The following is a 10,414-nucleotide window of genomic DNA, read 5'->3' on the forward strand; positions in this document are numbered from 1 at the left end:
GTTAATTATATTAGGTCACTATTCTCGGAAGTAATTTTGTACAGTGTATATGACGGCGTAAATGATGATGTTTCAACTTTGAAATATCCTATCAAAATGTTAGGTGTAACATGTGAATCTTATATTTTGTGGAGTGTGGTATATCATTAGTATGGTTGTTAATGGTAGACTAACCCTTGTCTAGGTAACAACCGGTACATAAATACATACTGTTACCCGCGGCAAATGTTTAGATTGGAATCTGAGTGATTAGATACATTGAAGATGATACTGATGGATAAACGGGTGTTGTTGAAGAATGTATGCAAGTATTGAAGTTTTTTCTGCACCACATATTAAACGTTTTAAAGATCCTTCCCAAGCCATGGACTCATAACACCGATATCCCATATTCTGAGGTGTTTATATACTTTCCAATGGACGGAGCACCGGTACGACGCAAGATTACACTTTTTGCCAGCTAAGTGGAATGGAGAAACCTCAAATGAAGTGCTTTGCTCAAGAACTCAAAGCATCGCCCGTCCAGGAAACCACAATCCTACGTTCATGAATGCAACACCCTTCAAATACTCGCGCCTTCAAATACTAAAATTTTCGTGTGAGTTGATATGTTATGAACGTCAGTCAGTACTGTTAGCAGTCGAAATTCAATAATTGGCTCATTTCTGAGTCACACACTAATTTGTTCATATGAGCGACTCATTTTGTTGAGCTATATATCAACCTTCTACGACATTGTTTGTCATGTTAGAAACATCATCCACGTCTTCTCTAAGTAGTATCTTGCCGACTTAGCCTCGTTTGGTGTAGAAAGGATAAATGTCTTAATGTAGTGAAAGATACACCACATCTGAAAAAAAAACACTGATATTATCGTTTCTTTGAAAAGAAGTTTTATTATTCAGTTAATACAGTAACACTATCTAAGTTGCTTGATAGATAAAATAATCGAATCAATACGGAACTAAGCAATTTGGATCCGAAAACTTCACGAGTTTAGTTTCCCCGACATATTTGTGTTGTGGCTACCATCAAGAAAAATAATACTTGTTTCTTCTCTCTTCTTTCTCACTGATAAATCATTTATTCCAATTTGTTAACTTTTTTCGATTTCTGGAAAACCCGATTCCCGTAAGCCTAAATAGATATATCATGATATTGTCGATTGTTGTCATTCGCAAGCAGATGCAGATAATAAAACTATTCAGCCTTTAGTTCCATTTGTGAATCAAGGCGGGATGACTGGAGATCATTTTAGTAGTGTATTTGAATCATTACAAAAAAACAACAACAACACAAAACAAAAAAAAAACAGTAATGACCGAATTATTCTCCAGTCACTATAGCCAGCGAAGGAAGCTCTTCGCAGAAGTTTGACCAGCTAGAAAAAGCAGAGCCATCTTTGACTCACATCTTAACGTCATGATTTATTCAATAGGCAATGTAGTTTCTAAAATATAACCGGGTTGCTCACGGCTGAAGCATTTATGATCATATATTTGTTCTGATTTGATGAAGCGCTAAACAACAACAACATGGGATTGTCTACATGAACGCTCGAGTTGCAAGAAATAACAGCTAAATTAACCTACAATCTAAACACAAAATGGACACAATGAATAAAGTACTTTAATATGTAGTATAAAAGGAAAGAGGGAACAACACAAAATAATGTAAACATGAACACATTTGATGAGCTATCCCTCAGCTGAAGAGCTGATCCAGAGTTACACAACAAGTGGAACGTTGCTATCACAGTTACTAGCACATAACATTCGACCTTCACTCGCCCAGTAGTTGTATTCATTAAAATGCCAGATGGATAGATATAAGAAAAATTACCTGTTTCTATCCCAACTTAACACATCTCATTCAACAGGTTACGAACTGCTAAAATTTAAAAAACAGTAGATCTTTTTAGGATTCCTTCTCTTTGGGAGACAAGTATATGATGGCAACTTGGTACAGTTACTAATGCGCTAGATACGATTCAAGCTATTTGTTCTTGCACTTCGTTAACTGTTCAGGCTACCCATTCCCGGTACCAGTCCTGTATCGTTTTTGATCATTCTCGTTTCTTTTCTACTTAGTTTCTCTTGAAGAAAAATCGCCTTCATCTAGAGAGGGATGAGCTCCGCCAGGATACGTCCAATTATTTTGGCCGCGGTGCACAAAGATTAAATGAGTGGATGAAGGATTAAAGTATCTAATCTGTACTGGAAAGACTGTAGAGAAACTTTCATACGACAATGCAGTATCAGTAAAGAAAAATTGAAAGACGGGTTAAAAGTGAAACACTAAGCTAGTCGGAGTGAAAGAGAAGGAGAGAGAGAGATAGAGATAGATAGATAGATAGATAGATAGATAGATAGAGAGAGAGAGAGAGAGAGAGAGAGAGAGAGAGAGAGAGAGAAGGGGGAATATAGATAATGAAAAGTGTAAAAGTGACAAAGGAATTTATGAAAGAAATTTACAAAAGAAAAGAAAGTTCATTTTTCTTTATTTTAGAAATTTTAACACTTATTTTTCTATAATATACAGTAAAACTTAATATAAACAATATTCTAAAGGAAGTCAGACGGCGACCTGGCAGAATTGTTAGCACGCCGAGCGAAATGCGTCGCCGTATTTCGTCTGCCGTTACGTTCTGAGTTCAAATTCCACCGAGGTCGACTTTACCTTTCATCCTTTCGGGATCGATAAATTAAGTACCAGTTACGCACTGGGGTAGATATAATCGACTTAATCCGTTTATCTGTCCTTCTTTGTCTCTTCCGTGTTTAGCCCTTGTGGGTAGTAAAATAATAGTAAAAAAATCTGTCTTTAAGTTCTGAGTTTAAATTCCATGAGGTCGAATTTGCATTGCATCACTTCGCGGTCGATAAATTAAGTATCAGTTGCGTACTGTGGTCGATCTAATCGACTGCCCCCCCCCCTCCGAAAATTTCTGGCATTGTGCCTAGAGTAGAAAAGAATATTTTAAATGGGGCTTTGATTTGTTCCGTTTGTCCAGTTACTTCTGACTAGTCCAAATTTTGTTCCAATGGTGTTATCATGCTTTTATTGTTTCTGCAGAATAATTTACTATTTAGAGTAGACCTTTAAGTATTTTCTACTTTTCATTTAGTTTTTAAAAAAATCCATTATCATTGGAGTTCTGTTGAACAGGCATTATCACATGTGGGATGAATCCTCCTATTGGCTGAATTCTTCGTAAGGAGGGTCCCACTAACCAAAGTAGGGCAGGCGGTGTTCCTCTGTTCAAAGGCTATGATTAAAGAGGTTGCGGGTGAACGAGGCTGAAAGGGTTGAGGAAAGGTCTTTCCTCTTCGGTCAAGTCCACATCACCTTTTTTAAGTTCCACTTGGAAAAGAAACTGGGGGTGGAGCGGAAAGTGCTACATCCCGCTAAATTTGTGAAAAGAGAGTAACTGTGGCAAAAATGGTAAGGGTGAACTGAACTACTTCAACAAACTTGCTGGCCTTGTGCGAAAATTTGAAATCAATGTTATTATTATTATTATTATTATTATTATTATTATTATTATTATTATTATATTATTATTATTATATTATTATTATTATTATTATTATTATTATTATTATTATTTTATTATTATCATTATCATCACCATTATCATTATTATTATTACAAGGCAGAATCGTTAGCACGTCGGGCTAAATGCTTAGCGGTATTCGCCCGTCGCTACGTTCTGAGTTCAAATTCCACCGAGGTCGACTTTGCCTTTCATCCTTCTGGAGTCGATAAATTAAATAGCAGTGAAACACTGAGGTCAATGTAATCGAATCGACACATCCCCGCCCCCAAAATGGCTGCCCTTGTGGCAAAATTTGAAACCATTATTATTATTATTATTATTATTATTATTATTATTATTATTATTATTATTATTATTATTATTATTCAGTAGTTTTATTTTTATAGCGTGCTTTCACTTCACTACCGAGCGCAGCTCTGTGTGCCTTGGGTATGTGCTGTGATTTGTTGTGATGCTCTGATGGTTATTGTATGGAAAGTGTTCTGCGTAGGATGTGTGCAGTGCCTAGTAGTGCAATTTTCTGTATGTTATATGTGTTTGTAAGTCCTGGTGTTTTTGTTATGTATTTGTCTGAATATTTTTTTATCATGCCTAATGCACCTACTATGATAGGAATTGTTTCTGTTTTCAGATTCCACATTCTAGTTACCTCTATTTCCAGGTCTTTGTATTTTGAGAGTTTCTCCATTTCTTTTAGAGACACGTTGTCATCTGCCGGTATTGATACATCAATTAGAAAGCATTTTTTTTTCTTCATGATCTTTGACAACTATATCTGGTCTGTTGGCCTTAATTTCTCTATCTGTGTGTATCGGCATATCCCAGAGTATGGTTGCTTTCTCGTTTTCTGTGACCTTTTCTGGTGTGTGCTTATACCATCTTTTTTCTGTTGTTATTCCATAATGTTGGCATAGCTTCCGATGTATGTAGGTTCCAACTCTGTCATGTCTGTGAATATATTCCTTCTTAGCCAGGACTGGGCAGCTAGAGATAATATGATTTATTGGTTCTTGTCCATCTCCACATATTCTGCAGTTACTTGTAATATATCTTTTCATTACATGTTTTTGGTAATTTCTGGTGGGGAGGCTTTGGTCTTGTGCTGCAATTAAAAATCCCTCTGTTTCTGCTTTGAGTCCTGAGCTTCTCAACCATTGCTGGGATTTTTCTTTGTCTATTTCTTTTGCGTTTAGTTTAGTGCAGTATTTACCATGAAGGGGCTTTTCTTGCCATCGTTTTATCATGGTTCATTGCTGTTCTATTTTTAATTTGGATTTCATTTGTTTTATAGCTTTTGTTGTTTCTTCATCATCTTCTTCTTCTTCTTCGTGTTTATTAGGTGGTATGATTTCTTGTTTGTATTTGTCAGCTTCCTTAAATACTGAGAACAGTTTTTTGTTTTGCTCGTGTTTTGCTGCTATCTGGATCAGTTTTCCTTCCTTCTGAAGTAGATATTTTTGCAGTCCTATGGTGGTTATTTTATAGTAGTTTTCCAGCTGTATAAGGCCTCTACCACCTTCTATACGTTGTATATATAGTCTTTCTATGTCAGATTTTGGGTGATGCATCCTAGATCCTGTCAGTATTTTTCTTGTTTTCCTATCTATTTTGGACAGTTCATTTCGTGTCCAGTTAAGGATATTGTAGCTGTAACTTCTAACTGGGACAGATAAAGTGTTGATACCTATTATCTTGTTTTTAGCATTGAGCTCTGTTTTAGTATTGATCTAACTCGTCTATAATATTCTTTTTTTAATTTTCTCTTTCATTTGTGTGTGTTGTGTCTTATCTAGTCCATGGATTCCTAAGTATTTGTAAGTTTGGCTTTGGTCTAATTCTTTTATTTCATTGGTTTTTATCTAGTGTGATGTTGTTACTCTTAACTAATTTTCCTCTTTTCATGGTTACTTTGGCGCATTTTTCTAATCCAAATTTCATATCTATTTCTTTGGTAAATCCATGAACTGTCTTTAATAGTGTTTCCAGCTGTTTGTCATTTGCAGCGTATAGTTTTAGGTCATCCATATATAAAAGGTGGCTGATCGTTTTGCCGTAACATTTATATCCGCATCCAGTTCTATTTAGCATATCAGATAGAGGTGACAGTGCCAAGCAGAAAAGGAGTGGAGAGAGCGTGTCTCCCTGGAATATTCATCTTCTAATGGGGATGTCTTTGGTTTTCATGAGTCCCTCTTTTGTTTGGAGGTGTAGGACTGTTTCCCATTTATTCATAGAGTGCTCTATGAATTTTATGATTGTATTATTATATTATTATTATTATTATTATTATTATTATTATTATTAAAACTATATACGAGATTTAAACAGCAGATTGTCTTTTGCATTTATCAGAACCGACATTAAACTTCACGGTTCCTCTATCACAGTAAAATAATTCAAAGCCAAGCTAGAAATAACATCGCTGCAGAAATCCAATGCTCAACAGATACTTACCCTCCTTCTGTATTATTGATTAATATTTGTTTATAGTACTTTCGTTTTATTTGATTATCATGGTAAAAAGATATTTTGATCATTATCATCTTCATCATCATATTTACCAATATTGTTTTTATTATCATAGTTGTTATGGAAAGCGGCTAGTTGGCAGAATTGTTAACGCGATGGACAAACTAATTAAGGGCATTTCGCTCGTCCTTACGTTCCGTGTTCAAATGCTGCCGAGGTCAACTTTGATCGCCATCCTTGTAGTTTCGATGAAATAATATCTGTTGAGCAGTGGTGGCGATTTAAGCGACTGGCCCCATCTTCCAAAATTTCATACCTTATGCCTTTTGTAGAGAATATTATTAAAGTTGTTGCGTAATATGGTGAGCAGGCAGAATCGTTTACACCACTAGACAAAATTCTTCGTGGCATATCGTCCGGCTTTACTTTCTGAGTTGAAATGTTGCTGAGGTTGAGACTTTGCCTTTCATTCGTTCGCTCGATAAACTGCGTACAAACTGATCACTGGGGTCGATGTAATCGAATATATATATATATTATATATATATATATATATATACCACAGAACTCGCAGAACCAAACACTTATAACTCTGCATTATCTAAACTTAATAAGAATATGAAGCAATAAAAGCAACCAATATCAATGTAACCTTTATAAACCATAAAGATATTTTCCACTAGAATGAAGGGCGACTATAAATAATGAGTTATAAACATCTTCGAAGAAGAATAGCAAATTTATATTCCCGTCATCAGCTGCCAAACAGATATCACTATGGCTTCGACACCTGGTCAGTACCATTCAACCCAGTGGCATATATATATATATATATATATATATATATATATATATATATATATATATATATATGTGTGTGTGTGTGTGTGTGTGTGTATGTATGTATGTATATATGTATATATGTATGTGTGTGTGTAAATATATATATATGTGTGCATGTATGTAATTACGTATGTGTGAGTGTTTGTATTTGTCTTTGCTCCCCTACACCCACCTGACAACCAGTGATAGCTTGTTCATTTTCAGCAAGAGAGACTGTTACATAAATCATCAAAAATTTACGAAGGTCGATTGTTCGTCTGAACGCTTCTAGGCAGTGTCCCATTCCAGCATAGCTGCAGTGCAATGATAGATACACAATTCAAAGAGAAAAGATAATTGCTTTGAAAGCAAACGGCAGTAGTAGTAGTAAAAGCAAAAACAATGACATTAACAAAAGTAACAACAGCAAGAACAGCAGAAATAATAGCAAAGGCAAAACTAGCAGGAGTATACCGGTAACAACAACAGCAGCAGCAGCTGTTGCAGCAGTAGCAGTAGCAGCAGTAGCAGCAGCAGCAGCAATAAAAACACAGAAATGCTATTACTAACGTTTTCGACATTGTCTCACTTGATAAAATGCATGCACATTTAAAAGAGACGTAAGAACACGTTAACAGACTAGAACACATTAACAGACTAGGACACATTAACAGACTAGGACACATTAAGAAACTAGGACACAAAACCTTTTTGCTCGAACAGAAAAGAAAACAGTTCTGTATAGTTGATTACCAACGAAAAGACACAAACTAGAACGTATACATTAAACGAAGCTGGACCGTGTCTTAGAAACATATGGGTAGCTATCAGTTTTTGGGACCTGCCGATAGTTGCTAAACTATTACGAAACCATAGCCCAGAGCAATTCATCGTTCCACAAAGGGTTGAAGAGTTTACGCTGAAACTAATCTATTTGAGACTGAGTGTGATCCAAGTAAAATTCTCGAATATGCCATCAGTACTATGTTAGTGGAGGGTGATGAAGCATAAGGTTGTGAATGATCGCAGCACCCTGCTAGAAATAGAATGATAGCAAAAGGAAAGTTAGAATGGGATGAATTAAACGATGCGAACTGAGTGATGCATGAGACAAATTCCCCAGCCTAACAAAATGGTTGGAGTGGGGCGAACAAGTCATCGATATTCCAACTGTGGAAAGACAAATAACCTCGAGGTTTCTCCGCCCCAGCAACAACAGAAAATAACTGCTGAAAGAAGGCTTTCAATACTGTCCACATGACGGTTGCTGTCTTGTGGAATTATGTCAGCTACATGCTGTCGCGTGTAGGAGACATCCGGCTATCAACTGAGTCTATTGTGAAGATCATCTCTGCCTTACTTTGGCTGAGAAAGACAGGCAGATTTCAGCTGCCCGGTAACCAGGATAAAAAAGATTTTGTAGTGGGCAAGACTGAAAGAACAGAAGACAGACACCGTCTTCTTTGGCCAAGCCCTCTTCAAATTTTTAATTTTCTCATGATGGAAGGTGTAGAATGAAGTGCAGTGTCATAACAAATTCGTCGAAAGTTGGATGAGAGCGGTAAGCAAGGCTCGAATGAATAGGCTTGCTACGGATGTACGACTATAGACTGAGGGAAATGCTATCTTTCCCTGGTCGTCAGGGTCAACTCTGTGTGGAGCTCTTCTCATTTTGCCATCGTAGATCGCGTTTTGGGGAATCATTTCTTGTTTGAATGTTTTTGTTTCTTTTATTTTATAATTTACACGTTTTTATGTAAATCTTCTCTGTTTCGTCTTCTGATGTCAAACATTTTTGCGAAAACTTACTAGCTAGGAAAAAAATTCTTCTTCTTCTTCTTCTTCTTGTTCTTGTTCTTGTTCTTGTTCTTCTTCTTCTTCTTCTTCTTCTTCTTCTTCTTCTTCTTCTTCTTTTTCTTCTTCTTCTTCTTCTTCTTTTCTTCTTCTTCTTTTCTTCTTCTTCTTTTCTTCTTCTTCTTCTTCTTCTTCTTCTTCTTCGTCGTCGTCGTCTTCTTCTTCTGCTTCTTCTTCTTCTTCTTCTTCTTCTTCTTCTTCTTATTATTATTATTATATTATTATTATTATTATTATTATTATTATATTATTATTATTATTATTATTATTATTATTATTATTATATGTTTGACTGTTGCTTTGCATTTGTACAAATTGACCTAAGTTTCACCCAGAGACCTCGAGAGACAACAACTTAAAAGTTCATGTTGGTGTTATGCCTAGGCTGTATTTGGTTTTGTACATAGTATTGTTCTAGAGAATCATTAATTATTATTATTATTATTATTATTATTATTATTATTATTATTATTATTATTATTATTATCATTATCATTATTCCGTGGCACTTCGGTCGAAATTGAAGAACACTTGGCATTTGAATTTTTGTATGTGAGAACAATTTTGGCAGAAATGCGACACCAATTTTTTTCTAAAGCGGTGAGCTGGCAGAATCTTTAGCATGCCGGGCAGTACGCTTAGCGGCATTTCGTCCATTTTTACATTCAGAGTTCAAATTCCGCCGAGGTCAACTTTGCCTCTCATCCTTTTGGTGTGGATGAATTAAGCATCAATCAAGTACAAGAGTCGATGTGATCGACTGAGGCCTTCCCCACAAGTTTCAGTCATTGTGTCTATGGTAGAAAGGATTATTATAATTATTATTATTGTTGTTGTTGTTGTTATTAGTTGACTTGGCGCAGGACAGGTCTTATTTTTGTTGGATGAATGTGGGTAACGGTACTGCCCGTAAACGCACATATCCATATGATTTCAATAAGCTATGAAGTGCCCAAAACACTTCTCATGAATTTTCCTGGTCTTAAGAGGGAAACCAGCTGTAAAATTTTACAGGACTTTCCATTCCAATCTCCTTTACATACAATGTCCATGTTCTCATCTCATTCTTTAATGGTACAATCATTACAGATCTCATGTTAGAATTTCTTGTACTGTCAACTTTCAACGGTAAATTTTTAACCCAGCGTCTGCTCTCTTCGCAATCCTGGTATTATAATGGACATGAGGGATCAATCTGTAAGCAAATACGATTTCCTTATTCATTTTTGTAATACGTGACTTGTTATGATCTATCTTGTTTCTGAGTAAAGTGCTCTTTTTACTCGATGAATGTACCATGTACTTCTCGCTTCAAACCTCTATTTCCAACAAAGTTTTCAGTGTAAAACGTTTACTATTTGATAATGCTCTCTATTTTTTTTTTTTCATATTCTACCTGGATCAACAATATGTGACATTTTTCATTTCAAATACTAGACAATCTTCCTTTTGCCGTCAAATTTTCTCCATGCACATTTTCTCAAGTTGTTTCTTTGCAGCGTTTGACCATGAGCTGCTATAATGAAAATCTTTAGCATACAGATAAATTGTTTAACGGCATTTCGTCTATGTTCAAATTCCACCGCGGTCATATTTGCCTTTCATTCTTTCGGAGTTGATGGAATAAATACCAGTCAATGATGTAAACAATTTTCCCCCCTGCCCTCCTACAATTTCAGGCCTTGTGCCTATAATAGAAAAGATTACTAT

At 35.7% G+C, this 10,414-nt stretch overlaps 1 long non-coding RNA gene across 1 annotated transcript; it reads left to right on the forward strand.

Moving 5' to 3' along the window:
* Positions 1 to 2,598: 2,598 nt before the first annotated feature.
* LOC118763308 lies at positions 2,599 to 2,936 on the forward strand. The gene is made up of 2 exons (XR_004999058.1): positions 2,599 to 2,668; positions 2,851 to 2,936. It is a non-coding gene; the product is annotated as an uncharacterized LOC118763308 (long non-coding RNA).
* The last annotated feature ends 7,478 nt before the right edge of the window (positions 2,937 to 10,414 follow it).

Source organism: Octopus sinensis, linkage group LG4 (genome assembly GCF_006345805.1).
Source record: "Octopus sinensis linkage group LG4, ASM634580v1, whole genome shotgun sequence".
In the NCBI taxonomy this organism is placed as follows: domain Eukaryota; kingdom Metazoa; phylum Mollusca; class Cephalopoda; order Octopoda; family Octopodidae; genus Octopus; species Octopus sinensis.